A 22,460-nucleotide genomic window follows, 5' to 3' on the forward strand; every position below is an offset into this window, starting at 1 on the left:
CTCCTATGTAGAAAAATCAGCCTGGGGACAAGGGACACTTAGGGTTACACCAGGGAAGGGACTTCTAAATAAAATGAAGTTAGGAGCCACATTTATAGCTCCCTGGGAAGAGGGAACTACAAGACTCTGGGAGGGGAAAAGCTGTGAATTCAAATTCCATGGGGCTGGAGTAGAGGGAGAAAAGAAAGATAAGAGAAGAGATGAGGTCAGGGAGTGAGGGAGAAGCTAGCTCATACTTGACCCTGGAGGCCTAGAGAAGAGTAACTGTCCCATATAAATGCTGAGTGTGGGTTTGATCAGTTTCACATTTCAAAGGCTCATGGGCCTCTGTGGGCAAAAGGAGAGGCCAGTTTATCTAGGGGAGAGATGACAGTGGCTTTAATAAGGTTCTCTATTGCCATGCAAGGCCCCATGTTTCATCCCTGGAAGGCTTCTCTATTCCACTAGCTTCCTATTTAGGTGCAAGTTCTCTGGGCAGAGTGGGGTTTTACAATGGCCCCAGCTGCTTGAGCTGGGGTTCTGGAAGAAGTCAGTGTGGATGAGGAATGATGTGAAGTAGAAATAGAGAGAGGGTGCAGGCTCATTAGAGAAGATAGAAGATTGTTGTTGTTGAAATATGTCTGTGTGTATGCAGGGGTGGGCGGATATATGATATATGTGGCTGGTGGACAGAGACGAAGATAGCAAGTGCCAGGGCACACTTGTGGAGGTCAGAGGACAACCTTGGACGTCAGGCTTTGCCTTCCATCATGTTTGAGACAGAGTCTGCTTATTCACTTCCTACCACCATACTAGTTGGTCCTTGAGCTCTAGGAATTCTTCTGTCTCCACTTCCCATCTTGTCATAGAAATGCTGGGTGTCAGACATGGGCTACTGTGTTGGGCTTCATGGATTCAAACTCAGGTTGTCACATCTGCATGCAGCCCATGAAAGAGATTTTTTTAAAATTCTTTTATTAGGTATTTTCCTCATTTACATTTCCAATGCTATCCCAAAAGTTCCCCATACCCTCCCCCCCCCAACTCCCCTACCCACCCACTCCCACTTCTTGGCCCTGGCGTTCCCCTGTACTGGGGCATATAAAGTTTGCACGACCAATGGGCCTCTCTTTCCACTGATGGCCAGCTAAGCCATCTTCTGATACATATGCAGCTAGAGACACAAGCTCCAGGGGGTACTGGTTAGTTCATATTGTTTTTCCACCTATAGGGTTGCAGATCCCTTTAGCTCCTTGGATACTTTCTCTAGCTCCTCCATTGGGGGCCCTGTGATCCATCCAATAGCTGACTGTGAGCATCCACTTCTGTGTTTGCTAGGCCCCAGCATAGTCTCACAAGAGACAGCTACATCTGGGTCCTTTCAATAAAATCATGCTAGTGTATGCAATGGTGTCTGCGTTTGTCGGCTGATTATGGGATGGATCCCCGGATATGGTAGTCTCTAGATGGTCCATCCTTTTGTCTCAGCTCCAAAGATGATCATCTCGTTAGACTCGGAGAAAGCATTTGACAAAATCCAACACCCATTCATGATAAAAGTCTTGGAAAGATCAGGAATTCAAGGCCCATACCTAAACACGATAAAAGCAATCCACAGCAAACCAGTAGCCAACATCAAAGTAAATGGTGAGAAGCTGGAAGCAATCCCACTAAAATCAGGGACATGAAAGAGATTTTTAAGTGATACTGCTGTGCAGGGTCAGTGCTGGGTCCGACTCTCAGCTGTGTGACCTTGGAAAAGTCACTGTTTGGCATCCCTTAATTTCCTTACCTCTGAATAGAGCTTACTCGGGGAAGATGGAGGGAGCACCAACCATAGCACATGTAAAACCCAGCGCACATCAGGGACCTCCCCCACTTTGACCATTCCCTATGCATCTTCTACATGCAAATGTGCCTCACACAGCGCTGAGCCTCCAGCTACCTAGAAGCCTCCTAAAAGGTTTGTTGAGTGAGCCGGAAACAATCAGAAATGATCTCTGGGTCCTGGAGACTTGAGGTCTGGAAAGTATCTCTTGACTGATGCAGAGCGCATGTCACAGCTGGATATCAGGCACTTCCCAGAAGCAGAGAGGAGTCAGGGGAGCATCAGCTGGCCAGGGCCCAGCTCTGGGAGTGACAGCGTGTTTACAAGAGCTATTAGGAACTGCAGTGCCTCTGCTTTCGGGATGATTTATTCTGTCAGGACTGGCAGGAAGCTTCTTTTCCTTTTGCTATTGAATTGATTATTGAATCACAAATATTCCATTTGAATAACATGACTTCACTTCAAGGCTGGCGGAAGTCCAGAGCCCACAGTAAGAAGATTCACTTCAGGACTACCGGGTATAACTCAGTGGTACCCTGCTCTCCTGGAATGCATGGGGCACTGGGTTCATTCCACCCACAGCAATACTGTGGGCATGGACCCTTCTTTCGTCCTGCTTTCTATAGCTCTAACAGGTTCTAAATGCATAAGCAAGAGTTAGAGAGAAAATACAAAGGACGTTTTTTTTGTTTTTGTTTTTGTTTTTGTTTTTTTACAACATTGATGGGCTGGAGACACGGCAACTGAGTTCCTTGCAATCGGTGTCCAGTTGGACACCGTAACATGAGAACATCAATTACACAGGTTATCATCACTGAAAACAGAACTACTGAATTTTAAAATAAAGATGCCCCTTCCCTAAATACCTCATGATAGTTTAAGCAAGTTTATGATTCGGTGTTGGACCGAATTCATAGCTATCCATTGCCACAAGCAGCCCAGAGGCTGGAGGTTGGATGGACTTTTAAGTTGTGTAACCCAGCATTCCCCAAGTTCAACTTGATGCTGGACACTTACTTCAATAAGTATTTCTTGACTACTAGGCTCTATCAATCCACTGACTGTCCAGAGTGGTCTTAACTATAGCAAGTCCAGTTACCCACAGCCCTGGAACCCACAGTGTTCGAAGGACTGCTGGAAGAGCCAAGAAGACACTTGGTAGTAGGGCTCAGAGATGTGATCCTGCACACACCTCCTTAGACAGCTGTCTTGCTCAGCAATTCTCTTCTTCTTGACCATTCATTACAGTCAGGTGTCAACTGAAAGTGTAGAAAAACAACTCCTCTGCCTTTTGAGGTCCTGATAGCTAAGTATGTGAAATAAGCTGACAGAAACAGGTTCACACAACAGGAGGCATACAGATTCATCATCCTGTGCAGGTACTATATGAAGGAAAAGGTGAAGATCTCTGAAACCAGAGACATCAAGTTGTTCTTCTCTCCATAGGGGAGAAGGGACATTGTAATCTAGCAATTTAACCCATTGCTTTTTAGAACTTAGATGTATTGATTTCCTTACGTGTCTGTGTATGCGCACAGGAATGCACGAGTAGAAGTCAGAGGATCACCTGTTAGTTGCAGTTGGCTCTTTCATTCCACTATGGGGACCTTAGGGACCCAACTTAGGTTGCCAGCCTAGCATTAAGTGCTTTCACTCTTGGAGATAGCTTGCCAGCCCAGAAGCAGGCAATTTGGAGGGGGATTAGTGATTTTTAACCGTTAAGATTCTGTGACAACATCCTACCTTGGTAGAGATTCAACTCCAATCTCCTCTCCTGTGTCATTGCTAACCTTACCACCTGGAAAACATTCTGCAGAACACTAGCTTGGCAGCCAAGTTTTCTGTAGAGGAACCGTGGTCAGACAGTAAGGAGGTTCATGGCAAGCCTGTACCTAAACCTGTTGTTTCTCACACACCCTCAGTTTGCCAAAATCAGCAAACACTGACATCCTAACTGGCGATAGTGTTTCCTGAACTTCTGCAACCCAAACCTTCCAGCCAGCCCTTGAGGTTCCATCTTATTAGTCACATTTTCTGTGTCAGACAAATAGAACTCAGAAGGTCTGTGATGGACCCAGAAAAACATGAGGCTAAGTGCCAGGCAAGGATGCCTAGCTACACTCCAGTCACAGTGCCACACCTCAGGAACACCACTCTTCTATGAATACTCTTCCCTACTCCTCCATTCTCTCAGCCCTGTGGATACTCTCCCCTACTCCTCCATTCTCTCAGCCCACCATTACAGGAGACAAGCAGATCAGCAAACAGTGGCAGAAGACAACTCCTATCGAGATGACTTCTACAGGAAGAGGCTACCAACATCCTGTGATGAGAGCTGATGAATCACTATTGCCAATGGAAAGGAAACAAGAGGTAGGAAGTAGATACAGCCACTCATATCACATGTCTGTGTACACATGGGCACAGTGCGGTAATCCTGTATTACTAGTTAGGAACGACATAACTTACCATCCAAACAGGAACACTTCTAAGAATGAAAAGAATTTCTGGGGTGGTAGGTGTAAATGAAGATTGACCAAAATGAACCAGGAGGTAGAGCTCCTACAACTAGAGGCTCACAACTGCCAGGCAGCATTAGACTCTCTAAGCCTTCATGTGCATGCTGAACTTTGTACAATGCTACACTGTTCCCTTATGACTGTAGCTGGAGTTGAAGTAGTTCTGAGGGAAGATGAATGGTTAGTCTTGTTATTTCTACCTCTTTGGAAAATAAAAATCCCACAATAATTACAGCTTCTGTTGACTAGCTATTGCAGAAAATGTGTTATTATTACGATATAATCGCATGTGATTCTCACAATGTGAGAGGAAGCATTATGTCACCCATTTTACAGAAGAGTAAAATGGATACAAATCATTTGTCAGGTCAGGTGGTCAAGGTCATGAAGCTATATAAGCCCATGATGATCTGATTTTAAAGGGCCGTATCTTAGTTACTAGATAGTTATCTCCCACTTGCTTCTTCCGACCCCATTCTCCCATTTTGACCTACCCTAGATTGAGCCTGCTGTCTCGGGCAATGTGCCTCTGCTTCCCACCATTCTCCCTTTCTAGTCTCCTTTTCCTTTCTGTTATCACAGAAAAACATTTCCTCCTCTTTCAAGATATTGTTTCCCCGTCTTCATTGCTGTTACTAACCTCCAAAGTGGAAGGGTTCCTTTATCAAATGAAAACCCAAGTTGGAAATTCAAATTACAAATGATAAACAATTAAATCATCCAATAACGACATTGAAAATGCCCAGAAGCCCCTTTTCAACCTCTCCAGAAATCTTGATTTCTCTCCTTATTCATCTCTAATTAAACAGCCTTTTCCCCCTCGAGTACCAGCAAAACACACACATTCCTCACTCAAACGCATTACCTTTGGGTTTCTCTCTGTAATTAGCAGGGTAGCTGCGTCCCTTTCCTATTCGCCCCTGTGAACACATAACTTCTCAGTTAAAGGCAAGGTCAGTGGACAATCGTGCACTGCAGAGGCACCTGATCGAGATTCATCACATCGTGCACAGAGGAAATCAGGTCCCACGTTACAAATGGAACTGTGAATCACAAGTCAGGGTGGATGGGGCTCAGGAGGGTGAGGCCACACAAAAATAACAGCTGGAGGCAGGAGAGAAGTGTGCCGATGCAGGAGGGACCTGAAGGGGCAGGGTGATCTTGAGAGAGGGACTGGCTTCAGTAGAGACAGTGCTGGGTCTAAAAGTAGGAGGCTGGAAAAAAGCCCGGGACCAATTACGTTCATTAGTCAATAGGGACAATAGCTAAAGAGTATCAGCCTTAAGCTGTGGCAGGGAAAGTTCAAGCTCATTAGAAAGAAAAAAACTCCAATGGTAATGATCTTTGTGGATGACTCTCTGAGTTGCAGAAAGGTTTGCAAGATGTTAATTAGGTTTGATAATGGTAGACAATCCTAAACTCACCTAGTCATGCCTACCCCCATCTTAATCAGCCTTTGCCTTATTAAAAGAACACAGATTGATAAGAAAACCCCATTGTTTTTAAGGTTACCAGGAAGGTGTGTTCAGAGTTTAAGCCATACCAGTGGCCTGAGGATACAGGATTGAGGGTTGAGGTTCTCATGAAAGCCGTCTTTCCTTGTCGTGCTTAGTCTCTAAAGATTTCTCGACCCACCCACTGAACCTGATCGATCAGTCTCACTAACCCCAAGCATGGAGCCAAATGATAGCAACTTCTGGGGAACAGCCTTGTGAGCTGAACTACTCACTCAGGGTACAACAAGAAAACCCATCACAGCCACACAACCTGGGGAGAGCCCAGGAGAACCTGGAGAGCATCCCCAGTCATGGCACAGGCTTCTGTGATAGAGGCAGGAACCAGGCCAGGAACAGCCAGGCACTGGATGGCAGGGCTGCAACCTCAGGACCATTGAAAACACGCTGGCTGCATGGGCTTCATCTCAGGGCACTGCTGCTCCAAAGCCTGGAGAAAAGCAGATAAGCTTGGGATACAAGGATAGGATTCAGAGGGAGAGGAACAATCCAGACACCAGCACAGGGCTATTCTTAATTCTGGGGGAAAAATAAAACATGGAAATGCATGCTATCTTATTTGGCTTAGCTGGCTACTCCTTTGGGCTGCTAGCTCATTTGAGCCAAGGGCTTTGAGCAGCTCTGATTTTGTGCCATGCACTGTTCTCATTCACAAGTGCCCTTACATCTCTTTGTGCGATTGTCCTGACGCTTGCATGACTCATGTCTGCCTAAGCCAATTGGGACAAGACAGACAGGATGCAATTCTCATTCTATCAGAAACTCATGCATCAAGGGGAAATGACTTCCAGGTGAAGCCCTCACTGCCAGCAAAGTCTATCCTCCAGGCTCAGGCCACAGATCTCCTTAGCACCACACAGCTCATGTTGCTCTGCACACACCAATCTCTGTTGCTACTTCTGGTGGACCGCCAGATATCGCCCTTCTATACCCAGAGATCAGAGCAGTGCACTGCTCCTTCCTCCAGAGAGCCTGGGTTTTTGGAGGCTCCTGAGACCTGGCACCTGTCCAGGTTGGCAGAAGCAGGCAGAAGCCATACAAGTATCCAGACAACCACACAAGGAGATGTAAGGGTGCGTGTTATTAAGAACAGTGCAGGGCACGAAGTTGGAGCTGATCAAAAAAATCATTTTTTGGATAATATGACACAGAAAAGTAGATGATACAGTGAAAGGATTAGCCAAAGGGAGTTAAGCAGACTGGTACTCAGCACCTTAAGGTTTCACAGAAAACAAAACACAACACATTAGCCTGAGTGATGAAGAAAATGAGGTTGTTGGGTAAAATGCTGGACACCATTGCCAAAAATTTAAAATACATACATAATTAATAAATGTATAGCATACGTGTAGCCCAAGCCACGCAGGGGATATATTTACAGTGATCAATTGTGTAAAATGCACATTTAACTGGAAAGTCACTGTTTCTTCTCTACCTCCAGCATCACAGCCAGAGAGCCATGTGGTGTCTACTCCACAGAGCTTGGAGCACCTCTCTGTAAGAGTCCAGCAAGGGTCAGCTGTAAATAAGCAATAGGCAGCCATTTGTAGCTGAAATTGGGCTCTTATTTTTGTTTTTTGAAGAAATGGGAAATAACAGTTGGCATGAAATAATATAAAAGGAAGAAATGATCCAATTCAGGAATGATTGTGATGAACATCCCATTCGAGGTATCTCAGAGCATGTGGTCCTGCCTGGCTTTGAGACCCGTGTGGTCCACTTAGGTTTCAAATAATTCATCTGAAGACAAGACTAGGCCATTCCTGTTTTCTCTCCAACCAGGTTAGGGCTCTGTTTTCCTAGAACAACCTTCCTAATGCTGTGATCCTTTAATAAAATTCTTCGTGTTGTGGTGACCCCCAACCAATCATTTCATTGCTACTTTGTAACTGTAATTTTGCTACCTTTATGAATCGTAATGTAAATATCTGATATGTGCAATATCTGACATGTGACTCCTGGGGGTCACAAGCTACAGGTTGAGAACTGTTGGCTTAGAGGGGTATGAAAAGATGGGGGAAAAAAGGAAGGTTCACTTTTTTTAAAAAATAGATGCAGCTATGTCGTAATTGGGGAAGTCATGGGGTTGAACACAACATGAGATTCAGGAAAAGATACCAGCACATCCCTAAATCCACACACATTCACCAGGTCTCTTAGGAAACATGCAAGGCCAGCCTTGTTCTTTACTTCCAGCATCCTGAGGCTGAAGGAAGGATACCCTTCGGCAGCGATAAGACTGATACCAAATATTTGGGGTTGATGTATAAACACTTTCTGAAAATAAAATTCAACTGGTCCAGTGAAGAAAACTTAGTTTCAGATATAGCAAGGCTCAGTTGGTAACAGGAGGGGCCGATAGACATGAGGAAGGTCATACCAGAAGCTGGCAGAAGTCAAACACAGAGACCCACAACCATGACTAAGATGGATGTCAAGTCTATAACTGCAGCTACTACTTCTTGCATGGAAGAAGCATGGTTTCCAAAGAAGGGGACTGCAATTCAGTCTTTTCTGAAAAATAGTTTGTAAATACGTGTAGAAAAGCTTCCCTTTCCTTCCCAACTTGTAAATAAGCGTGGTAGGGTGGCAAAGACTGGGTTAACTCCCAAAATATCCTGGCACAAGTGTTTGGGGTTGGGTTTGTCTGAAACAGTCTAATTTATCTCAGCAAAAACACATTTTTACATTTACAGCCAGAAATAGTTAAACATTCGAAAGTGCACATGCTTATTTTGTTGAGGAAATTATACACATTTGTTTGATTAGCTTTGGTAAATAAAATAACCAAGTCATCACTCAAAACTCAAGACGTGGCTGCAAAATTGATTCAAGAAAATGTCAAAATAAATCACAGCTTAAAAATGCATGCTATGTAACTCCTAAAAATGAAAGCCGCATCTATCTCTGTCAGAGCTGGGGAGCCTGTGCATTAAAATTGTATCAAAACTGAAATGCATTTTTGAAGGGAAAGTATTGATTTAATCGACTCTTCCTGACTAGTGATTCACATCATGATTTAAATCAATTTGATTTTAATCGAGCCCACCCTATCCAAAAGTCACTTATACATGCCTTTGGAGTGCAAGATGTTATTCTCAGTGGTCTATCTGACTTCCCAGCTGTGGGATGCTCAAACTGATATTAAAAGGTTGTCATGTTAATAGGGAAAAGAGCAAAGACTTCTATAACCTTAGACTAATGACAGGCCATCCTAGAAAAACCACCTAAGCATCAGCTATAGATAAACAGAAGTCTCAAGGATGGCAGGACCTAGGACAAGACAAGGTCCTGTGCAGATAGGAGATTTCAGAAAGTCCCAACAGTGGGAAAGAGGGATGCTTTCTGTCCAGTGGGGATACACCACAAGAGGGGCATTGGATGGCAGGTAGAATGAGTGGGTCATTGAAGTCTCATGGGAGTAAGAGAGATGCTTTCAAGGCTGTCCTGTTGTAGAAACTTAAGAACAGCAGTCCAAGCTCTTAGAAGTTTGGCATGAGAGAAGTAAAGAACAAGGCTGGTCTCACTCATAAGAGGTTCTGACAACCAAAGAGTCAGTCACAGATGATGCTACAGGTCAAACCAGGACAAAGTAGAGGCTTGAAGAAAACCAACTTCCAGGATCAGAGGATTAGGGGAGTCTTAGCAGACAGTTGGTCTGAGCCTTGAGCATTCGTTGGATGTTAAGAATATGTAAGAATAGAAGACCTGATGGGATGAATGAACTATGACCTTGACCTTCATGCCTCAGCTTTCTAGAGGGTACAATCTACTTCATGAAGGTTCAACATACTGGCATGTGGAAAATATGAAATGAAAGAAGAGAAAGAGAGATGATGATGATGACGATGGTAGTCATGATCATGGTGGTGATGGTGGTGATGATGGTGATGAAGAAAATGTTGGTGGTGCTGATGATGATGGTGATGGTGGTAGCAATGGTTATTGGTGATGACAGCAACAGTGATGATGATGGGTAACTGAATGTTCAGTTTACCCAGCATTTTCTAGGATTCAGGCTATTCAGTGATAAACCTAGAAACAGCCAGGTATACTGAGACGATTGCCTGTTCTATTCCACCCATTTTCAGACTGATCATAACAGGGGTCAGACTGGAATCTGTAGGCAGGCTTACATACTTACAAACGATGGGATTAATGACCAGGAAGATACAGAGATCCAGAACCCCACATCTCCCTGGAGTAGAACTGAGTATTCTTCAATGGGTACCATAGTCTGGCTTTTCTCTTCAAGGCACCTGATGATGGGGATGTAGTCAATCGATGATCCTTAACGAGCTGTCCAGTCTAATCATTTCCTGCTGTCAGATCCAGTTAAAGAAAACAGACAGTAGCAGGAAGATGGTAAGACAGCTTGGTCTGGGGATCCTCAGGCCCTTGGGGGCTCATCCGATCTCATTTTGTGCCCACTTTTCACCTCTGCCCAGTAACTACTGCAAGCCTGGCACAAAGTGGGCATTCCAGCCACATGCACAGAATCCAAACTAACTGGGTTCAGCTCTGCTACCTCTCTGGAGTAAAAGTGAGGTCCCTGATTAAATGTTACCACACCAGAGCATGCCTCATGGACTGGTTCTGGTCCCCAGGCCAAGTTAGGCCCATCTCTCCTGTGACATCTGAGAACAGGGCAGTTCTGTAGCCTTGGTGCCTACAGCACATGCTGTTAGAGAAGGCTAAATTAGTAAAAGTAAAGAGGACTCTGCAAAATCTTGCTGCAAGCCTGAGGGATCAGGGATTGGCAGCTTTGAGAGGAGGGGATTTAGGACAAGAGATTTCTAGAGGTCAAACACAAATGTCAGAATAGAGGATAAAGAACCCTGGATTCAGAGGCCATTTCTCTCAATTCAGCCTTCCTCTCCAACCCAGAATTTCAACCCTGGAAAATTCATATTACCCATGAGCCTGGGCCCAGCCCCATGAGAGGCATTTTTTTCACATTTGGTACTCATGTGATCCACAACAGAAAGCCAGGAAATATGCATTGCTACCCTCCATCTTACCAAGAGAAAGCAGTCTCCAAGTGGAACTGAGGCTGAGAGAGGTGGTAAGCCTTTGAGATAAGACAGATAAGGTCAGGGTCTCGGCTGTGAACCACGAGTTGGAAAGCATGAAACCACAGAAACTGGTGAGTTGGGAGTATGCCCTGACAGAAAGCTGATATCAGAAACAGGAAGACTTGGGGTTTGAGAAGAGCCCTCGATGGGCTAGCCAACCAGAGGACTCAGATGCACAATTCAAATCAAGAACTGCTTACTTGCCAGAATCATAGGCAGACAGAGGTACCTGCATGAAAGCATGTGTACACACACACACACACACACACACACACACACACACACACACACACTGATTCCATGTAACCATGTCAGACTAATTCATCTAACCAGGAATCTAACTTGAGGTCTCCACTCCTTCTTCTCTATCTCCTAGGCATCTCCAAAAGCAATCCATGACCTCCTGAACATTTTGACATCAGATAGCAAGAAAGTGAAGCAGGCTTCAGAGTGGGGAGTTTGGTGTTCAAGTATAACCTTCAGGAACCCCAAACTCTCCCAAAAACAGTGGGAGGAGAGTTCAACTTCAAGTCAAGAGGTAAAAGAAAGACCCCCCAGTCACAGCAAGACTCAGGAGCATGGCAGAAGCCACACTGGTTAAAGCAGGGCTGTCCTCTCATGCCAACACCCCAGTCTGGACACGGATCTACTCAAAGCGACAGGATCCAGAAACACTAGCTCTACCCCAAGCTTAGCTGTCTCTGTCACACTGTCCCTTCCTGTCTACCCACTCCACTGGAGGAAGCTCATTAGAACACTCCACTTCCTTTGTGTTTGTGGCTGTGGCTGTGATTGTGACCCCCCTCATTAACTCTTCTGGGCTACCTTTTCTCTGAGTGAAGCAACCATTTCCAGCCCACGAGTGCCATATGCTCTCGGTCAAATCCACCTGGTCATGAGGTCTCCACTGTAGGACCTTTATGACAGAGGGACCACTCTCTTCTCTTGGCCACACCTTTTGTTCACAGACTCAGATATGAAGTCTCCAGCCTGCTGCTACCTTCTAAGAATCACATCTTTCAAATCACAAAAATCAGCAGAAGGCCACAGCCAAGGACCACTCCTGAACAGGTCCCTGCATTGTCTTCACAGCCAGGCTCTGTATCACCACAGTGTCTAGCCTCGGAACACCCCGGCCTTTCCCGTCTTCCTGGGGCCTTTCCACAGACGAAGAATGTGACCTTGAGGACATCTCCATCCCACTAAATCTCAGCTTCTGCAGCCACGATGATAGGCGTTCCATGAAGGTTATTAGTGGTTTCCTCAAGAATGGAAGGAAATCAACCCACTTCAGTGTTCATATGATATGTTAACTAAGAAGCCACACAGAAGGAAAGACACTCTCAGTTTAGTAATGTCTTCAGCTGAATCAGTTTTTATTTAATGACATATGAAAGGTGTTAACAGAAATTCTCAGCTTATTTGTGGCTCCGAATCAGTGGTTTCAGCTACCCCAGCCAAGATGTCCTATTGTAGTCTGAATGTGAAATGTATCCTCTAGGCTCATGTGTTTGAACATTCCCCTAGAGCCAGCCATCTGGTGCTGGTTTGGAAGCTTGTAGAACCTCTTGGAGTTGGAACCTCATGGGAGGAAGTAGGCCCCTGGAGGAAGACCTTGAGATGTTTGAAGCCTATGTCTGTCCTGGACCAAGAAGACAATATAGCCAATGCCTCAGGCTCCTGACTCCACACCATTCCCTGTCATGGTTGAAACTCTCCCTCCCTCAACATGCCAGGTATGTAATCTCACCAATAACTATTCTAAGGTCCTAGAACATTAAATGGAAGATTTCAGAGATAAGAAAATGATGTGTTTTACGTTGCGTGCTGTTCTGCTGCACACATGTTCCACACGCTCCCAGGATGCAATTGACACCTGTGTTTAGAGCATCCCTGCCATATAGGCTGTCGCTCTTAGTAACTCAGGAGCCATCATGGTATCCAGCTTGCTGCCTTAGAATTGCCATGATGATGTTCAAGTGATTTTTTTTCAGTTAATAATGGGCTTGAAATACATAAGCATCACTGCTGGCAACTCAAATACACCAAGGAGAAGCCTGGGGGCAAAAGAGGAAATGGTTTCCTTTAAGTACAAATGTAGAAGTGGTTGACAGAAAAGAGAAACAATCAATCATATGTCAAGGCCACTAAGATCTGAGGCGAGTTGTTAATCCCTTTCCTTGCATAATACATAAATTAAACTTGAGATAAGTATATATGTATAGAAGAAACAGACTATGTAACAGAAAAAAACAGAGGGTTTGATACTCACCGAACTTATCTTGTGTGGATCAAAGAAGACCAGTGGGGAGCAAGGATGCATCTCTCAAGAGTAGAGAGCTTGCCTTTCCTACACAAGGCCCTAGGTTGAGTCCCTAGTACCACAAAAGGGGGCTGGATTAGTGAACGCATGAGTGAAGCTTACTGTTTAGTTCTTTCCAAGCAATGATTGGTACTTGTGGACTTTTAGATGCAAGCTAGCAATGCCATGGGTGCACAGCCTGCAGACAGGACAACCTCCAAAAGCCTTTCAATGTCTTCAACTCAATATAGATTTGCAGAGAATGTGCTAAGAAGGGTAGCTAGGGAGACAAGTAAAATACAAGAGACTAAAATTAAGATGACTTCTAATAACTGGTAGAAACCTCAGACGAACATAGAAAATAACAAGGCAGAATGTGGCCTCCGTTAGGAAGAATGGTCAAGGATGGCTTGTCTGGGTTAGTGACATCTGGTCACATGATCTGGAAGATGGCAAGGCACCGGTCATGGGAAAGGGTGGGGTGGGGGGCGTTCTTGGCAAAAACAATGTCCCAAAAAGCTCTGGGCCAGGGCCAGCATTTAAGTAGGATCTGTTTAAAGAGCTTTATGGCTGAGGATGTAAATAAAGAGGGTAAACTGTAGTAGACATAGCAGCAGTGTCATTGGGTTATCTTAAATTTGTGAACTGTACATGGCATCCAAATGGATAGAAGGATGAAATTCAGAGATAGCTATTCAAGAGATGGGTACTTAGCCATCAGCATAGGGGTGTTAGGGGTGTTCTAAACTGGGGAGACAGGAACCTAAAAAGAAAAGGAAAAGGGGAACCTCTAAACCAAGTCCTTAGCTACATCACCACTGGGCTGAAGTCCAGAAAAAAAAAAAAAACAGGCAAGGGATTAAGAGTCACAAACAAGTAGGGCTTAGTATTATTATAAAACCCATAAGAAAAAGGAATTGATTGAGTGGGGAGGGGCAGCTTCTGAGAGTGGAGAAGAAACAGTGAGAGCGGAGATACAGCTCCTGATCCAACAACAGAGATGATTGTCATAGATTTCATTTGTGTCCCCCAAGTTCATTTGTTTGTTTCACAGCAGTGAACCACTCTGTAGTCTATTATGGTCTGAAACGTACTATGTAGCCCAGGCTAGCCTTGCACTTCTGAGCAATCCTCCTATCTCACTGTACCAAGTGCCCCAACTCCCTGTTGTTAAAGCTTATGCCAAACCTAACTCTCAATGTAATGGCATTAGAAGGTGGGGACTTGCGAAGGTTATTAGGAGTCTTTTTTTGCTTGTTTGTTTTGTTTGTTTTTTTTTTTTTTTTTTTTTTTTTTTTGAGACAGGGTTTCTCTGTATAGCCCTGGCTGTCCTGGAACTCACTCTGTAGACCAGGCTGGCCTTGAACTCAGAAATCCACCTGCCCCTGCCTCCCAAGTGTTGGGATTAAAGGCATGTGCCACCAAGGCCTGGCTAGGAGTCATCTTTAAGGGGATTAGCATCTCAATAAAGAATGCCAGAGAGTTTTTTTTTCAGCCTTCCCCCACTTGAGGTTATAGTGAGACAGCAGGAACCTGGACGTTGGCCCTCTCAAACACTAAATATATTAGTACCTTGTTCTTAAAGTCGCTAAGAGTCAGCCTCACAAGAAAGGCACTTCCGTTATGAATTATGTATAAACACGTGGTCTGTGGCATTCTATTAGAGCAGTCCAAAAAGACTAAGAGGGGAGAGAAGCCTAGGTGCAGATGTTGGTGTGGAGATCACTGAGATGAGATGAAGGAGCAAATGGTGAGAGAGAAAGAATTAGTGGGAGCCTGTGAACAGCATCATTTCTAGAATGTGGCTGCCAAGAGAAATAGAGAAAGTGACATAGGAAAGGTTCATGATTATTGATGAACAAAGATTCTCTCCTCAGGTTCCATAGATAGGCTCTATTTACCACCTAGGAATGTTCGGCTTGACCCATGACTCAACATGGCTTAATGGGAGTAGAGATATGACCAGAACAGGACTTTGAAATTGACCTAACCTGCGCCTATGCCTTCTTCATCATGCCTTCTTTTCCCATGAGAATAAACTTTGGGCAGCCTCTGGATGAAGAAGGGTAAGCATCATTCACAACCTATAGCTGGAATCCCACTTAGATATGTAGAACCCTAGAGTACACATAAACCTACAACAGAAAACAACAAAAATAGCCGGCAAATGTCTGTTGCATACCATTGTGGTTATTTTTTTGCAAAGTGTTATTATGACTAGAGCTGACTATGACAAGGCTGTATGCTACTGAGTAGAGTTGGTTTGGAATTAGTGATGCTAGGGTATATTCTTATACTATAAGAATGATGTGCTAACATGAAAGAGGAGACCGGTGCCTAGGGAAGGGGAAGCAGAGTAGTAGACTCGGGGGGTGGGGGGGCAATGACCTATGAGCAAAGCAAGAAAAATTCGAGAGAATTGAGAGCTTTGGGCCAGAGAAGAGGTGCATCCTCCATCAGTATCAGAAAGGAAAACAGTTGGCTATGGATGTCAGAAATGTAAAGGTTTGGTGGAGGGATGATGAGTAACTCAGCATCTAAGGCTCAAATTTCTCAATGAACAAGAACAATGAAATTCCTCAATGGCGACTGACTGCCTTTAGGAGTGGTGAGGGGGTGTCTCATTGCCTGCTGTTTGCCTTTCCTTAAATGCCTTTCTAATTTTCTCCACGGATCTAAATTCTAAGCTCTCCTTCCAGAAAGCCTCCCATGACTACTCTACTCTACCGGGCACCTCCCTTTTTCGAAGCATCTGTCACCTCTTCCTGGTCCTCCTGGTCCTTAACTGGTTCTCTTGTCTGACCCTTCTGCTGGACTTGAGTTTGAGAGACACAATAGTAATTTGCTTATCATTCATTTCTTTAGGCCCTCCTCCCCCAACTACAGTGACATGGTGATGGTCCCAGAGGACACTTAATAGTCACTTTTAACTGGCTCTAGAAGAAAAGGCGTTTGTCTGTCACCACTTTCTCTTACAGAATAGCCAGCTTGGGCCAAAACAATTGAAGCAAGTCCAGCTACTTAAAGTTAGCCACCAGAACTACTGCTTCTGGGAACAGATATGTTGGGGGGGGGGAGGGCTTATTTCCTTCTCTTAGTTCTTATGCCAACTTCCCTGAAGCCTAGTCCTGTTTCTTTCTTGACTGCTTCAAAAATTCTCTCATCAATTCTGCCTTGGACATACTGACATCGTTCCCTGGAAAAGGGGGAGGGTTGCTCTCCAGATTTTCTTCAACACCACTGCTCAAAGGGTTTTCTGTTTTATTTTTAATGAAACAAAAAACCACCCCATCTGACAGGTGATGCTATGCAGCCTATATTTCATGCAAGGGGTCCCAGAAATAACAAGCAACTGGGTCTTCACTCTATCCCAGTGCTGCGGATCTCATTTATGGCTGAGAGAGCAAAGGAAACCTGTTCTCCAGGGCCCTGCCAGCCTGAGGCAGGGGAGCTGAGTGGACTTTGCAGGTTCAGTTGAAGTTACTGTACACCATCTTTAACACTCATCAAAGTTCTGAGCAGAGGAGACAGGACTGGATCAGAGAATGCTATTGCTTGGCAACCAGGCCACAGCAGGCAGGCAAATCTGATGAGGTTGCTCTCTTTCTCATCCCCTCCCAGCCAGGCTTTGGTACACTGTTCCAATTTCCTATTATTTCCAGACACTAGCATTATCAAACCTATTCCTCTTGCTCTGCATGTCCTATGAGAAGCCTGCTAGTCCAGGGAAAAGCTGAATGGGGGGTCCTTCTATGAGTTCCTAGGGTATCATATTCTCCCATTATAGTTTAAAAAGAAGCATAAAAACAAAAGAAAAAGAAAAACAACAACAACAAAAAGAACCCACATGGTCTTAGGTATTTCCTCTCTGAGCCTGAGGCTACATTCTATTCTCTACATTTCTTCTCCAACAGAATGCTAGGTATATGTAAATGCCCAGTAAATGATCCACAGTTCAAACAGTGTAGGAGAACAGAAGATTTGGTTTATCTGTGAACTACCCAGCTCTTGCCAAACAGTGGTGCCTCAGGCTGTCATCGTTCAGAAATGTTCTCTTCCTCAATGAAGATAACATAAAAATATCAACTTCCAAGTGATATAAGGATGGAATCGAAGCATGAACACTTTACAAACTGGCAAGTGTTTTTAAAGGGTCTAAAAGCGGTGCTAATTCAGACCTAAGTTGTAAGGGCTGTGGTGTAACTCCAAAAGATCTATTCATATCTCAGACAGACTCTCTCTGTTTTCCTCTTCCCTCTTCCATAAAGGAAATGTCTTCGACCTTCAGCAGTAGAGATGCTTCAGGTCTGGCAGCAGGAAGTTATGCCCATGGATGATGGCAGGTTCTCAGGGCCCTTAATTACAGGAGACAGACAAGGGCTTGGCAAACTGTGGCCCAAAGTCCAAGTTCTCTCCAACACCTGTTTTTAGGCAACAGATGAACAGAGGGGACAGTTTTTAACATTTTAATTGGTTAGAAAAAAATTAAAAGATGAATATTTTGACACATAAAATTATATGAAATTTAAATTAGAGTGTCCATAAATAAAGCTTTATTGGAACACAGCCATACTCCTTCCTTCACACACCGACTGTACTGCTTTGGTGCCGTATCAGCAGAGCTAAGCAGCTGCAACACAGACCATATGGCCTAGGAAGCCAGAAACATTCACTAATTGGTTTTTTAATAAAAACAGAAATTGCCAAGCTCTGACATAGACCATCTCTTCACTTGCCCCTAGACCACCTTCTATTTGTTTCTTGCTCTCTTCAAGAGATTTCCTTAATCTGCATAGATTGCTATGATGGGATAGCCCAAGTAGGTAGTTAATAAACAATAAAGATGTACTTGCCATAGCTCTGGACTCCACAGGTTTCCTGGCTAACAGGCAGCCCACTTCTAGCTATAACCTCACAAGATGGAAGGGCTAAAGAGCTCTCTGGGGCTTTATGAGGAAGAGTACTAACCCATCCCTGGGGGATCGTTCTCATGATCTAATCACCCAAGAGGTGGGATTCCCAAGTATGAATGTGGTGGTGGTGGAGGATAACAACATCCAATATACTGTGGAGAGACACAGGCAGAAACGAATCAAGTACAAGAGGCAATCAGAAATGTGCCAGGATTCAGCCAGTGCAGGAAGCAGGTCAGGCAAATAACCAAAAGGTAATGGGGGCAGGTAAGGATGCTTTTCACAGTTACAATCAATCAATTAATCAATCAATCAACCAACCAATCAATCAATGTACCCGGCACTGAACATTTTCTCAACACAAGAGAAAGAGGCACCATGGTAGTCTGGGCTGTCCCAGGACATGAAATGCCTGCCATTCCGTACAATCAGAGGAGAGAAGTGTGTTGCTAGGAACGTGAACACACAGTATAGGAGCAGAGGTCTGGTGACCATTTAGAAGACACCTTGCAAAGACCTTCCTAGGTATCGACAGTGGTAGGCTCCTGGATGCCAAGTTTGTCCAACCTGACTCAACCACTGGACCAAGAACAGTCTCTGTCTCCAGCTATGTCAAATGGGTTCTTTATCTCAGATCCGGAGAAGTCAGGGGGAAGACGGTGAAGAGAGAGAAGGGTCCTTCGCCTGTGGCTGGCAATATGATATTTCTGCCCAGCAGAGGAGTGAGGACCTCAGGTGTGGGCTGAGGAGCAGAGGAAGATGCTATTGTAGGAAGGAGAAATAAGAAAGTTACACAGTGAAAAGGACGGGGCAAGATGCAAAAAATTCCTCCGGACTGCCACCAGCCTTGCAGTCCCTGGCTCTAAATCCTTCCTCAGGCTTGGGTACCATGACAGCACTTAAAGATCACTACAAAATAGTATCACATTGATACTAGTACAATACTATGTATAGTATCTATGCTATTAGTATGGTACTCATAATATCTAGCTAGCTGAAGATAGAGTCTCCTGCTTATAACTCAGAGCCTTTCATGTAATGTTATTTTGGAGGAAGGGGCTCAAACCTTGATAACCTGGCACTGGCTGTCATGTCTTCCAACCCTGGAAGCCTTGGATTCTATTCACCTCCCTCATGGGAGGCCCGAGCCTCTCTAAGAAATGGTGTCTGGGGATTCTGAGACAGTACCTCCCAAGCAGAGGCCATAGACACAGCATGGCATGTACACCTACCGTATTTGCATCTTTCTTTCTTTTTTTAGGAAACGGATAACAGGAATCTATCACGCCACGCTGTACTGAAGAGTAATGAATAGTGCTGTTAACAAATGACAAGTGCTGCGTTTCTTATTATTATCTATCATGTATACATCACTTTATTTCTGAAGCTACCAGCAGGTGTGGAATGCAAATGGACTGAGAAACGCTCTCACATACTTGCTGCCTCCTGTAAGGAAATCCTTAAGTTTGGAACAGCGTCTCTGCCAGGTTCTCCTGAGTCCTTTTCACTAACCTGAGCAGGATTGGAGAGGGCTTACTCAAGCACGTGATTCACTGGAAAGCTACCGAATCTAGGTCAGTTGTGTGTTTCAGTTGCAGATTGAACCCTGCCCCACTGGGAGGCCACAGCTGTTGATGAGACCAGAACCATAGAAACTGAACACGAGCTATCTGTGGCCAGATGTTCTCCATCACTTCCTTTATTGCAGCAAGAAGATGGCCTTGGGCCACCCTTGATTCAGTCTATGCCATATGCCAGACTTCCCAGTCACCAGGTGCCTCTCGGCTTCTTCTCTGCTTTCTTATTTGTAAAGGGAGAATGAAAGTACATCATTAAGTAAATCGTTCCAAGGAACATGGCGCTGATCTTGACACTGGAAGACATGAACTGTCTCTGGTCCAGCATTAATGCCACTACAGAGACTCTTTAGAGGGGGCTCCCAGGTTGGGGTAAGAGATAGTGTAGCAGGAACTGAGTTTGGGCTGTATTATTGTTTCAGTGATATAGGCAGTTATCCTGATGGTCTTTTCTGGCTGTGGCTTTTCTATCCCATGAGCACATAGGTCCAGATACCAGATCATGGCCACAGTGTGGGGGTAAGCCAGATGAAAATAATAAAGAGGATGAGTCTATACCAAAGAAGGTGTCCCATGAGTAGTCGAATTAATGAACCAACAGTACTCTAGTTGTACCACAGAGTACCAACAGTGCATCAAGGCAAAGGGGTTCCAGTCCTAGAAGTATAATAGGAGTGGGGAAAATAATGAAGGAAGAATCACTGAAGGGTCACATGGCCCAGGCATCTCTTAGAGTCTACTCATTTTTGCCTTGTTCCAGTCATGCACATAATGTGCCTCAGCTCTGAAGAGCTGTAAACTGAGTATCAGAGTCACCGTGGTCTCTCTTTTGTACTCCTCACCACCCTGGTGCTTGGTGAAAGGAAATTATCCCAAATAAGGGTGTGTGGCCGACCCAGGCTCCATTCTCATTTGTGCAAAATTGATCTCTGCCTTGCTCGCTGACTTTCTGCTTCTCCTTAGGGTGTTCCAGGGTCCTAAAATGTCACTTGCCTATTCACTGGGGCAAGAAATGATGACATTAGGTCAATGAAAGATTTAAAGTTCTTGGACTCTGTGGACTTTTTTTTTTAATGGGAAAATTGTATTTCTGGGACAAGTTATTTAATACATTCATCTTTCCCAGGCTATGTTTCAAGAACAGTTATTGAGATCTTTCGTTACACAAGCTCTTCCCCTAGAAAAAGATTCCCGAAGCCGTTGAAAGGTTTGTGAGGGAGGAAGAGGCTCTTTACCTGCCTGGGCCTAGTCTTCACAACTAGTGGGGAAATGGCTGCTGTACTTATTTTCTCTATCACTACAACCCATGACCACAGACTTCACAGCTTAAAATGGCCCAGATGCATTAGCCTAGAGATCCAAGGCCAGAAGAATATAGTGAGCCCCACTAAGCCAGGCCAAAGGCCACGTGCTTTCTGGGGCTTCAGGGAAGGCTCACATTCTTCCCGTTCCAACCTTCTAGAAGTCCACCACTTCCCTGACTTATGGCTTCTTACCTATCCCCATCTCCAAAGCCAGCAACAATAAGCCAAGTCCCTCTCCCATCACATCTCTGACATCCTGTGCTGCCTCTTCCTTCTGTCTTAGGACTCTTGTGATCAAAACAGAGCACCCAGGATACTCCCCTTATTTTCAGATCAGCTACATAGCAACTTAACTCCATCTGAAAGCCTAAGTTCCCCCTAGCAAATGGCCTCATTCAGTTTCCAGGACCTAGAATGTGGCTACCTAACACACAGCATGTCTCTCAGAATAGCTATGAGACAGTTTCCTCAGCTTTCTCAGCACACAGCCTTGGCCAAGGACCTTGCCACTTTGTGTTCCTCCTCTAAAATTGAGAGCTTCCGTCTCTGAAGATCTTTAAGCCCTATAATTTTATGGAGTTAAGATGAACACTCATTAAGAGATTAACTTTGGTCTTGTCCGTTACAGTCTTCAAAGCTCTCAACACCATGTGTTGTCACATTTGATCTCATATCAGTCCTGAAAGATGCACAGAGAATGTGTCCCTATTTATCTTCACCTTATGGAAGCATAACTTGACAGTCAGATGAATAATTTGTTCAAGATTCTACCACTAAAATGTAGCAGTCCTATTCTCCCCTGAAGTCTTCTAGTGAAACATGCCCTGCACAAAACCCTGTCCTGAAGACCACGCAAATGTCAACACAGGGGAAACACATATGCCAACACATTGCCACAACCACTTCCAACCGAATCCCAGTGTGATCTAAGTGCGAAGCCCAGAACCCGGGGTCACCACATTGGATCCTTGTCCAAACAGCATCTGGTTAGGTACCATTAAATATATCCTTCAAAAAAGTTATACTCCTCATTGCTGGGAGACCATCAGCATATTTCTGGCTCTAAACCCAGAAGAACTGGCCACGAGTTTCCAGCTGGGAAAGACATAGGTGAGTCTCGTGGCTTCTGCATGGGGACAGCTGATCTCCAGCTCCACTGCTCAGCTAAGATTTGACAACTAATCACAGCTATGGAAGGGTCTTCTTGAGTCCCAGGACAAATTCAGTGAAAGAGGAAAGATGATAGCGAGGAGATGTCCTACAGAACAACAAAAAAAAAGTAGATTACCTAAGCCAGGTGTGGTACCACACACCTGTAATTCCAACAGAAGAGATACTAAGGCAGGAGGATGACAAGTTCAAGGTCAGCTGCATAGAGAGACTTCATCTCAAAACTAGGAAGGAAGGGAGGAGGAGGGAGGTCTAGTGGGCAGGCAGGCAGTACTTTAG

The 22,460-nt window shown here is 44.6% G+C and overlaps 1 protein-coding gene and 1 long non-coding RNA gene across 4 annotated transcripts in view; one reads left to right on the plus strand and one right to left on the minus strand.

Annotated features, from left to right (window-relative positions):
- The window catches only part of Galnt14 (polypeptide N-acetylgalactosaminyltransferase 14), a 218,932-nt gene that overhangs the window by 159,207 nt on the left and 37,265 nt on the right, over positions 1–22,460 (minus strand). The gene's annotated exons all lie outside the window — the stretch shown is intronic.
- On the plus strand, positions 15,119–19,461 carry Gm46602. Its single transcript, XR_001782216.2, has 2 exons — positions 15,119–15,283; positions 19,392–19,461. It is a non-coding gene; the product is annotated as a predicted gene, 46602 (long non-coding RNA).

This window comes from Mus musculus, chromosome 17 (genome assembly GCF_000001635.26).
Source record: "Mus musculus strain C57BL/6J chromosome 17, GRCm38.p6 C57BL/6J".
Lineage (NCBI taxonomy): Eukaryota > Metazoa > Chordata > Mammalia > Rodentia > Muridae > Mus > Mus musculus.